At 42.6% G+C, this 12,295-nt stretch overlaps 1 long non-coding RNA gene across 1 annotated transcript in view; it reads left to right on the forward strand.

Annotated features, from left to right (window-relative positions):
- Window positions 1-12,295, forward strand: part of LOC124799292 — a 188,684-nt gene that overhangs the window by 72,771 nt on the left and 103,618 nt on the right. The window lies entirely within an intron of this gene.

The following is a 12,295-nucleotide window of genomic DNA, read 5'->3' on the forward strand; positions in this document are numbered from 1 at the left end:
TGATCTCACCCACACGTACGGACAGTATCACAAACCCGCATCATGTGATACCCCGATTGAAATGCTAACCCTTTTTACAATGATGGCAGTACAACTTCGTGTGATGGTCACCTTGCAAGTCCACTTTTTCTCGAATGCACTCTTTTAATGTTCATAGATACACACAGTTATGTCAGTCACGTATTACTTACATTGGTTCAAAACTATTACACAGTCATAAATAGTATTATTGCTTTCAATTCAAAACCACCGATGGTTAATTTGCTCTGAAAAACTGGATATTGCAGCAATCCATACCACTGTGCTGTATGGATAAAACGTCTCTGACGGCAATACCATTATTACTTCTCTTCGTTGTGGCAACTGCAACTTCCGACGTGAAACGTTTCTTATACGAATGTAAGCAGATTGAACATTTATATCTATCGAAATTTTTCTCTATAGTTGGATCCCAAGAACAAGTGTTACGTGATAATGACTATCATCGCTGTTAGCGCTTGCACGTCCAAATGTATGTCAACAAATAGACCATTTCAAAGTAAGTCCGAAACTCCGTGTTGGGACAAGACTTTAGTGTCGTAAGAGCGCCTAAACAATTTTGCATGAAATGATTTACTGTTGAAATACAAAGTAAACGATAACCAATGATGTCTTGTACTCATAAACGGAAGAAGAAAAACATTTAAATATTAAGGCATTCGTAGACCTTAGGCAGGGGCAAAATGCAGTACAGAAATAATGCTGGAGATCTGAACTTTCTCAGTGATTTTTATCACTCTGAATTTACTTCGTTGCTTTTGCACCACCTTCGAACTTGCCTATGCTAAATTTTATATTTTAGAAGATTACTTCACATTATACTTCTCGTGAACGCATGCAATTTTACCTGTTTTTACATCAAAAATTACCAAGCACACTTTTTTTAGTGCTCATTGGTATGATTACCATACGTTTCCAGATGGCTGAAACATGCATTTTTTAAGAGATCTGACCAGCAGCTCATGCGTGCAATTAGTGGTTAGTTTCAGTATGACTGAAGCTACGGGAACAGCTGGAAACGAGATCCCCAGTCTGGAGCTCTTGCGGCGTAATTGTGCAGACAAGTGGCGGTAACTTAAGAATGAGAGCCTTGACTCGGCGAGAAACCCTCAACAAATATAACGGAAACGTTTCCCACTGGCGAACGTTTCTCTACACTACTGAGCGAACACGTGTGTAGAGTCCGCGCATATAGCTGGTGGTTAGATGCGCAATAAACATGGCACGCTTGGGGAGAGCGTTAGTGGTGGAGGTTACGGGAAAGCACTGTAGAAGAAACGCTGAACGCTGCAGGAATGAAAGTGCCGTTACAAACTGAACTCTATACTCACATTGTTTGTAAATATTAAGTGGAGCTCTCCACATCCACACTTGCCTGGTGAAGATTCAGAAAGGTCTGTCACATCTGCTTTGGTTAGTATCTAAAAAGAATGCCGCTCAAAACGCAAGAAAAAGAGCGATTTTTTTTCGCCTTGATTATAACCATTTGAAATTTTCAGAGAAGCGTCATAAATGGCGAATTTTGAGTAAAACCTACACATTTCTATTGTTGCCATATTAAAATTTGCTTCTTTTGCCAAAACTCAGTGGAGTTTACACTGTCTGCAGCTCGTGATCGTGCGGTAGCGTTCTCGCTTCCCGCGCCCGGGTTACTCGGTTCGATTCCCGGCGGGGTCAGGGATTTTCTCTGCCTCGTGATGACTGGGTGTGGTGTGCTGTCCTTAGGTTAGTTAGGTTTAAGTAGTTCTAAGTTCTAGGGGACTGATGACCATAGATGTTAAGTCCCATAGTGCTCAGAGCCATTTGAATCATTTTTTTGAGCTTACACTACATCACCTCACTAATATGTTGTACAGACACAGTTGTGAGTGAATTCTGAAACGGTGGTTTATTAAGCTTATTACTCGAGGAACTGAGGAAAAGTAAGGTCAGTAGCTTATGAAAAAGCACATCCTCGGAACAAAAATAAATGTGTCGTGTCTGCACTTACGTTGTTCCAAAACCCATAGCATTTCTCGTTTCACCAGCTACCGATAGCCCTTAATAACCATATAGCAAAATATTTTCTTCTTTGCATGCTATATTTTCCAAGATCTCGTTTTGATATCTCAAACAATTTATGTAATAACAGGAATGTTGTGGATATTTCTCTCTGACTTTATTGCTGGCGCGCACAATCGCAAGAGTGTTCTAAATCAGATCAATATTCTTGATATTGGTGCAGATAGAGACCTCCATCGAAGTCTAAAGAAAAATTCGATATCTTCGCTAAATTTCATGTGCAACAACGTATTATGTAACATACTCCAAACGCAAGGTCATAGCGACACCTATTTTCATTGCAAACTTTTCCGAATTTCACTTATCTTACTTCCATGCAAATATCACAATAACTATGACCATTAACTAAGCGATGGGCACATCATCATGAATCTGACATGTAGAGCTATGCAAGTAACGCAAAAATGAAATTTTTGTATAAATACTTTCTGTAAAATCGACTGACAAAGATTGCAGGGCGCACACCTCAGTCCTGTCACTGCCGACCGGCCGAAAGGGGGCGAACACTGTCGGCCTCCCCTCCCGAACAAACGAATGAACTCGCCCAGTGCACCATATCCTGCACGGACTCTGCGTGGCTCTGTTGCATCATTCTAAACAAGCTTAACATCTTATTTAGGTGAGACAAACGATCGCAAATAGGACGAATAAAGCTGCACTGCTCATGTGACAAAGGTTTCTGCAAAAGTATAATGCTTATTTTAAAGTAACATTGTTTGGAGATACACATAGAAAGAAGACATTCTGATGCTCAGAAGCTATTCCTGCGAGTAACAAGGTTAAAAGCGAGGGATGTAATTTCCTATGTTGCACTGATGACAAGTCAGGTAATGTGTTGCTGCATCGAAAAAGCTTTGGTAACAGGAACGAGTGTGTTTGCTTTGCAGTAAATCTACCAATATTGTATAAAGAGCTTGCTTTGACGCCAGGTGCATAAAATTATTTTGTCTAGCCATTAAGCCTGAAATGAAAGAATCACTGTGAGGCAGAAATAAGACATTGTTTTATATTCAATGAACGTAACTCCATCTTCTGGTGGAGTATGGGACTAAAGCTGTTCAATGTTTAATAAAAACAATACCAATCGCCGTTTTATAGGTTTATGTCTAGGCTACACTACGTCATCTTCTGGCCTAAACTGCTCCAATCCAGTAACCTTCGACTTACAAATATAGCAGTGCCTTTAACTGGTCTCGTAACAGCTATTACGGGCATATGTGCTCGCTGGTATTGCTTTTATTGAACATTCTTTTATATTGTGAAGGGGTGCTGAACAGTAATGCCTCCGAATTTCTTATGTGACAGCTCTTAAAGCTTTGTAAATAAAATAAACGTTGTTAATATTTTACATCTTTCTTCTTCATGTACACCCTCGTATTTTCAAACAGTTTTTTGGGCTTAAGTGTATTTGTTATAATAAGTTGCAGAACGTTCTCATACTCTCAATTTGCACTTCTCCATACTTCACTCTAGTTTATCTTCCTTCTCCTACCCTTCTCACAATCATATCCCTCCACTCTAACACCTCAATCCTATCCCCAATTACATTACTTTAAAGAACGTATAACGTGAACCATTTACATCCACTTATGATGATACAACAGCACCAAACAATGTTTGGATTTAAGGACATGAAAAACAGGCGGTCTGCACTTAATTTTGCTACCCTGCAATATAACTACAGACTATTCTTTCTAAATCAATTATTTTTTCTGAGACAGTAATCTCCATGTAAATAGAATGGAACTGTTTCCGCCTAGTCACGCCTTTCAAGATAATTTGGTTGGCATATCCAGCCCTTCAATCAGTTTCACACGAGAATATTTCGAGATTGTTGGAGTAAACAATAGGGGAAATTACATTAATTATTGATAATGGAAATTTGGAAATTTGTGGAAAGGTCTTATCGGACCAAACTGATCAGACCATCGGTCCCTAAGCTTACACACTACTTCACCTAACTTAAACTAACGTGCGCAGAGGACGACACACACACACCCATGCCCGAGGGAGGACTCGAACCTGCGACGGGGGGAGCCGCGCGGACCGTGACAAGACGCCCTAGACCACTTGACTACCCCACGCGGCTATTGACAGTGACCAGGGACTGTTATAATGATTTACATCACATTTATACATAATCAATACGCTCTTATCCCTTAGTTTAGTAAATTTCTATGTGTCTCGTGAACAAGCTAAGGACATTACAACAGCCGACAGAGCGACAGAGAAGTATGATTGTTATTCCTCGTACCACAACACTGTACGGGAGATACTTGTGTTTCACACTCAAGTAAAATGAATTTTGTGGCGACGACTTTCGGGGGCACAAAGATTTTGGAAGACTACATAACCTTCAAAATTCAATTTTTCACCCTGGCGCGCCGTAAAGGGAGAGCATTATATACAGCTCACGTGTGTTTGACGATAACTTAATTGGTAGGTCAAGTGATAAATACCACGAGTAAATAAAGAAGCCCCAAGCAGGTAAGGTTTGTAGATGGCTACCAATATTCTTTCTTGGTCGCGAGGGTCTTCTGTTCACAAGGGAGCCACTCCTGCTAGTCATCATCGATAGGTGTTAACTTATGATACACGCAGGGCCTGGCCAGAATTGAAAGTCACAGAAGTTGGAGCTCCAGATGGCCGAGCGTTTAGTCAAAATAGCATTTTTTGTGCAGATCGGGCGAGGCATGCGCTATTTATGTTACCATAGTTTCTAGCAAGCGAATGGCGCAGTCGAAAGAGAACAACAGAACGGTAATCCGAGAGTCGTCGGGTCGAGTTTCTGTGTGGAAACTTCTTTAGTTTCAGTTCTTACGTTCCTTACATCGCAAATAACATTATGTCGGACCTCCTTTTGCTCGGTTTAGTGTAGCAACACGACGTAGCATGGATTAAATGAGACGCTGGAAGTCCCCTGCAGAAACATTGAGCGATGCTGCCTCTACAGCCGTCTATAATTGCAAAAGTGTTGCCGGAGCAGGATTTTCTGCACGAACTAACCTCTCGATTATGTCCTATAAATGTTCGATGGGACTCAAGTCGGGCTATCTGTGTGGCCAAATCATTCGCACGAACTGTCCAGAATGTTCTTCAAATCAATCGCCAACAATTGTGACCCGGTTACACGGTGCATTGTCATCCATAAAAATTGGATCGTTGTTTGCGACAATAAAGTCCAAGTAACCGAAAATAACCATTTCCAGTCAATGATCGGTTCAGTTGGACCAGAGGACCCAGTCCATTCCATGTAAACACATTCCACACCATTGTGGAGCCACCACCAGCTTGCACATTGCCTTGTTGACAACTTGGGTCCATGGCTTCGTGCGGTCTGCGCCACATTTTAACCCATCTATCAGCTATTAACAACTGCAATCGGGACTCATCTGACCAGGACACGGTTTTCCAGTCGCCTAGGGTCCAACCGGTATGGTCACGAGCCCAGGAGAGGCGCTGCAAGCAATGTCGTGCTGCTAGCAAAAGCACCCGCGTCGGTCGTCTGCTGCCATAGCCCATTAAAGCCAAATTTCGCCGCACTGTCCTAACATACGCGTTCGTCGTAAGTCCCACACTGATTTCTGCAGTTATTTCACGCAGTGTTACTTGCGTGTTACCACTGACAGCTCTACGCAAAAGCTTCTGTTCTCGGTCGTTAAGTGAAGGCTGTCGGGCACTGCGTTGTCCGTGGTGAGAGGTAACGCCTCGAATTTGGTATGCTCGGCACTTTGTTGATACTTGGATCTCGGAGTATTGAATCCTCTAACGATTTCCTAAATGTAATTGCACAGGCGTCTAGCTGCAACTACAATTTCGCGTCAAAGTCAGTTAATTTCCGTCGTGCGGCCATAATAAGGTCGGAAACCTTTTCATATGAATCACCTGAGTACAGGTGACAGCTCCGTCAATGCACTGTCCTTCGACATCTTGTATACACGATAAAAATGCCATCTGTATATGTACACCTCGCTATCAAATGGTTCAAATAGCTCTGAGCACATACAGACTCGACTCCACGGCCCTCTGCCTACTATTCTGTGCTCTTTCCGCCGCGCCAGCCGCTTCCTGAAAACTACGATAGCATAAATGGTTATGCCTCGCCCGAATTATGTCAAAAATGCTGTTTTTTCTAAAGGCTTGGCCATCTGGTGCTTCCTCTTCTGTCACTTCTATTTCTGGCCAAGTCCTGCATATACCATAAATGTGGACGAAATCGGTAATAATGAACAGACGTGGTCCCCTTCTTAGACGAACTTAAACTCGGTATTTCAGAAATGGGAAGTATTCGAGGTAATTATTAGACTCTCAACGGAAATTCTGTATCTAAAAAAAAATGGTTCAAATGGCTCTGAGCACTATGGGACTCAACTGCTGAGGTCATTAGTCCCCTAGAACTTAGAACTAGTTAAACCTAACTAACCTAAGGACATCACAAACATCCATGCCCGAGGCAGGATTCGAACCTGCGACCGTAGCGGTCTTGCGGTTCCAGACTGCAGCGCCTTTAACCGCACGGCCACTTCGGCCGGCCTTCTGTATCTCAGTTACGAAACGAAATGGAATGTTGGAAAAATATTATTGAGCTCAATTACAAAATTTTTAGAAAAAAATTATTCAAGAATGCAACTACGGAAAGAGTTGTAGACTTTTAGCAGACATGACTTCACATGGTTGCTGCTGAAATAAATTTTGTTACCTATGGTATAAAATTCGAATGTGTAAGAGATTTACAAACTTCAGCTCTGCGTAAGTCAACTAAACCGAAAAAACTATGAATACTGTAAATGCAGTTATCCAAGAAATACAAAAGTCAGGTCGAAACTTCAGTTATCGTAAGAGGCCGTGTTTTGTAAAGCGACTTCAAGATGAACGAAGAAATATTTGATTTCAAGGTCCTGGCACATTAAGGTCATTAGGGAGAGTATTACGTGGACGGAGGTGGATATCGGCCATGGCCTTCTTGGCTGTAGTTCGAGAGAAGCAGCAAGAAACTTGAAAGCAGGCTGAAGAAATCGGGAAGTAAAGCATATCCCTCCAGAATACGAATCCAGTGTCACTCTACAGGGCGAAAGGAAAGTTCAGTACTGATCAAAAACTTTTCTGTGATAAGTCCGCAGATACCTAGCAAGTTTTCAAATTTACGTACAGCTTAAGCTGAAAATTTCTAGTATGAGACACTTGATGACGTAAGGCAAGAAGACTGCAATGATTTTGTGGATCTACGTCAGCGCGTCTTTGCCAGGACAAAGAATTCAGAATGACTAAAACGTGAACAGGTCTTCGCAGTTGGCTGCTCACCCAAGGCACACATCTCTCAAAATTCGTAGAGGTCTTTGCAGAAACTAATGAGTTTCTGGGCTATGTATGGCGTCGAGTCCAGCACTCAGATTAGTAGATTTTTACATCACGCGAATGTTTTAGATGCCAAATAAAACATTTATATACATACAGCGAACTTCAACTGTGTGTTTTTAAGAACACAAGCGTGTTAGCGGTGTTAAGTGTAGATGTTGTGATCATTGGCACATTAATATGTACCTATTTCAGTGTGCTAGTTATTTTTCTCTGCTACTACCAGTGTTGTCGTAAACACGTAATACAGTATACTACCTGATGTCTTGTGCACGGTTGTAACTGCACAACCAAGTGGTCTACGTCTGTCAGTTTAGATTAACCATTTTGCGTCCACATGTCAACACTTCGACACCTGATATCCTGCCCATGTGAAAATAAGCACTAATGGCTTGCTCTTGCCACACGTATTTGAAGATAATAAAAAAACTTAAAAATGTACGACTCCGATGTTTAAAAACTGGCAAGTGAAAAATTACTTTCATATCTATAGTGCACACATGTTCCTTTGTAGGTTTTAAAAACAAATGGAGATTTTTTTGTCAGTGACGTGAACACTGTGACACTATTTGTACAGATGTTCGTGAAAAACAATGATATTATGAGGCAGTCTCTCTTCTGTCCTTTGCGTGGCGTCTATTGCATTGGATGGCTGTAATGAGCGGGGTTGTATTATAGAAAGAAAGCAAGGAAGATTAGGGTTTAACATGCCGTCGTCGACATGGTCATTTCAGACGAAAAGGAAGCGCAGCCTCGTGAAGGAAGCGGAAGGAAATCGACCATGTCCTTTCCGAGGTTTAGGCAAATCACGGGAAATCTAAATCCTAATGCCTCGTCAGGGGACTCAACGGCCGTCCTGACGCCTACAATGCCTCGCTATGTTCGTCTTAGAGTTGTGCTTGTCACTTTATGACTTGTTATGAAATGAGAGAAGGGAAGAGATAGAAACCGGTGTCGGCTTACGGCCCACTCGTCTCCACTGACAGCAAGGGAATGGTATAGAGTCTACATCTACATCTACATCTACATCTACATGGATACTCTACAAATCACATTTAAGTGCCTGGCAGAGGGTTCATCAAACCACCTTCATAATTCTCTATTATTCCAATCTAGTATAGCGCGCGGAAAGAATGAATACCCTATATCTTTCCGTAAGAGCTCTGATTTCCCTTGGTGGTCGTTCCTCCCTATGTAGGTCAGTATCAACAAAATATTTTCGCATTCGGAGCAGAAAGGTTGGTGATTGAAATTTCGTGAGAAGATGCCTTTCTTTTAATGGTGTCCAGCCCAAGTCTTGTATCATTTCTATAACACTCTCTCCCATATTTCGCGATAATACAAACCGTGCTGACCTTCTTTGAACTTTTTCGAGTTTTCATTTCCAACTGACGGAGGCACCACTATCAACAGTGCCACATAAGGGTGGCTCTTACATTACACTTTCTAAACTTTTGATCATTTTTCTAGGGCTACTTCTGAGCTTATTCGAATTCCATGTAAAAATGAGCCGTATGAAATTAGGGGTCAGTAGGCTACCCTCCTCAGTCCTGAGCTTAAATTTTATGAACGAAAAGATAATGTCGCTGGTCAATATGTCGTTCTTCATACCAAACTTTACTGATAGTTTTAATAAACATTTTTGCTACAGTGATTAAAACTTTTTAAAATTTTTTGTTTTTAAAATTCAGTCTTAATCACACCACGTATGTTACAAGAACATAGGTGACCGGTCATCTATGTTCTTGTAACATACGTGGTGTGATTAAGACTGAATTTTAAAAACAAAAAATTTTACTGACAGTTGTTCACCGTATTACATGCCTTCAATATTATCGCCTCGCATACGATAACCTCCCACCACACAAATAGTAGACGTCGTACACAGTCAGAGCGTCCATCGCTGTCGATGTCTCGCAAGGACCGCCCTATGGCATGAATGATGTCTTCTCTTGTGTTGTGAGGTGCATTCACTTTGGCGAATGGTCGTAATAGCACGGACTCACACGCGGTGGATGTTCCAGCACCTCCAATCCCCACGTACGCAGGAGCACTTGCACGGTGTTTTAAGTAGGCTGTTTAAGTTTTTATGTTGGTAACGCCACGTAGCGCTCTGTATGAAAATCACTGGCTGTGCGGTGTGCAGTCTGTGGCTGGTTGGCATTGTTGGAATATTCGCTTGTGTAGTGTTGGGCAGTTGGATGTGAACAGCCAGCAGTGGTGGATGTGGAGAGAGAGCTTCCAGAGTTTTGAGAGGTTGCTATAAGCGGACGATCTGGACGTGTGTCCGCCAGAAAAAGGAAATTTGTAAAGATGGATTTCATGAATTAATAGATATATATATGATGACTTTTGAACACTATTAAGGTAAATACATTGTTTTTTCTCTATCAAAATCTTTCATTTTCTAACTTTGCCTATCCGTAGTTAGTGCCTTCAGTGGCTAGAAACTTTTATTTAGCTGGAAGTATTGGCGCTCGCTGTATTGCAATAGTTCGAGTAACGAAGATTTTTGTGAGGTAAGTGATTCATAAAAGGTACAGGTTATCGTTAGTCAGGGCCATTCTTTTGTAGGGATTATTGAAAGTCAGATTGCGTTGCGCTAAATAATATTGTGTGTCAGTTTAGTGATGATCAGAATAAGTAAAGAGAAAACTGTTCGAGTACGTTGAGGTTTGCTGAGCTGTTTGACAATCAAATAGCGCAGCCATTTATAATTTTCCTAAGGGGACGTTACAGTGTTTACTGTGTGGCATCGTACATGGTCATGAAGAATGATGGGATGCGCTGCCAGAAGATGCTGTCGCTTTGCTCTGAGTGCTGGACGAATGTGATGTAAGATACTGCAGTAGGAGGCTGCAGTGACCGTGTACCCCTGCGGTACAATACGATGTTGAATTAACCCATGGATATTGAACGCCACAATAACCATCACTTCGGTACCAGATGGTTCTCGGTGTGGGCGAGGAGAACCAGGGCGTTTCCATTCATTGGCCGATCGTGAATGGCATTCCTGCCATACCGAAACGCTGTCACCAGTCTCCTCACCGTACGATATGGAATGCTGCATCACCACGCGCCTCACGCGGTCTGTGGAAACATTGTTATGCGTAGCGAGCATATGCCACTTCAATCTTGATCCACGCACGTTTTTCGTGTTTCCTAAACAGAATGGTATGGCGTTTGAACTGACCTCCCACACTTTAGAAAATACACGCTGCAGTTGACTCAAGCACAGCTGTCGCCATTCACTGCACTACTTCAGCTGACCTTCTGCTGCCAGCTACACACTGCAGGCTTGCCATTGGACGCATATCCTTCACGTTACGGCATAATTGCCACTGCTTTTTATCCAACCCTAGAACACAATTATATTTCCGTTAAGTACCACAAAATGGTGAGTCGCAGATGGGCACAACAAAAAGACTGTCACAATATAAGCTTTCGGCCAACAAGGCCTTTGTCACAGACAGACTACACACAAACACACACACTCCCACGAACGCAACTCAAACACATATGACCATAATCCCCGGCAGCTCAAGCCACCCTATGAATAGCAGCAGCAGTGCATGATGGGAGAGGCAACTGTGTGGGGTTAGGGAGGCTGGGGCGGGGAGAGAGTTTCCATTGTTTGAAAATGGTATATACTTATTATATCTGAAACTGCAATCAGGACATTTTTCATTCGAATGGCTTCAAAACTCGAGTTACACATTATTAATGTAGGCGAAGTAACATTTATTGAATGCTGTACTTCAAAGTGACACAAATACATGACATCATTTTTCAACATACTAAACAAGTCTCTGTAAACAATGGTCGGAACATTCTACCTTTGTTTTAGTTTCTCGACAGTAAAATCCACTCCTTCCTCACGGAGACATTCGAGAACCGCTGTGTGAACGTCCTCATCGCCGGAAAATCTGCAACTGCCGTGAATCAGGTCCTCGATTTCCTGAGCATTTTCGTCTGTGTTCCATCTCGACGTCGACGGCCTCCATACATGGTCAGCATCACCCATGTCTCTGCGGCTTTGGTCAAGTTACTGGCGCCATTTCACTACGGCAGAACGCGACATTGCATACTGCCAGAATTTCACGGTTAATCTGTGTGCAGTTTAGACTTTCTGCCCATAAGAATCGTACTGTCCTGCGCGCTTCAACTTTTCAGTACGTTTCCTTTTGCCCTGTCGTTTCTTTCCCACACTGTGATGTAGAGTGTAAGGGATCCACGGTCCCTGACCCTAAGACGCATATTTCACTCGCCGAATGAGCCGAGCAAATGATATTGGCCGGCCGCTGTGACCGAGCGTTTCTAGGCGCTTCAGTCTGGAACCGCGGGACCGCTACTGTCGAAGGTTCGAATCCTACCTCGGGCATGGATGTGTGCGATGTCCTTAGGTTAGTTAGCTTTAAGTAGTTCTAAGTTCCAGACAAGAAGACACTTTTCAGACTCTTAACCAATTGGCGGATGAGGTATCACGAAAAGTGTTAAAAGAATACCTGAGGGACATAAATTAAATTAACAATTTGAGACACACCAAACACTGAATCAGCGCCTTATTCCCATACCGCCTGTGCGTGGACAGGCCGACTTTCCTCATAGTCTGGAATCCGCCACGTATAGGACTAGGGGGAGTGGGGTACGACACCACCGATACAGGGCAAAACACCGGACTTGACTTAGATTAGAACTAATTAGTAGGACTTAGATTAAGAAATTAGTAATTTAGGAACTTGCAGGGAATAACATCCTTGGCCTGCCCAGTGTCATCCGGCCGATGTGGCCGAGCGGTTCTAGGCGCTACAGTCTGGAACCGCGCGACCGCTACGGTTGC

The sequence above is a fragment of the Schistocerca piceifrons genome, chromosome 5 (assembly GCF_021461385.2).
Source record: "Schistocerca piceifrons isolate TAMUIC-IGC-003096 chromosome 5, iqSchPice1.1, whole genome shotgun sequence".
NCBI lineage: Eukaryota > Metazoa > Arthropoda > Insecta > Orthoptera > Acrididae > Schistocerca > Schistocerca piceifrons.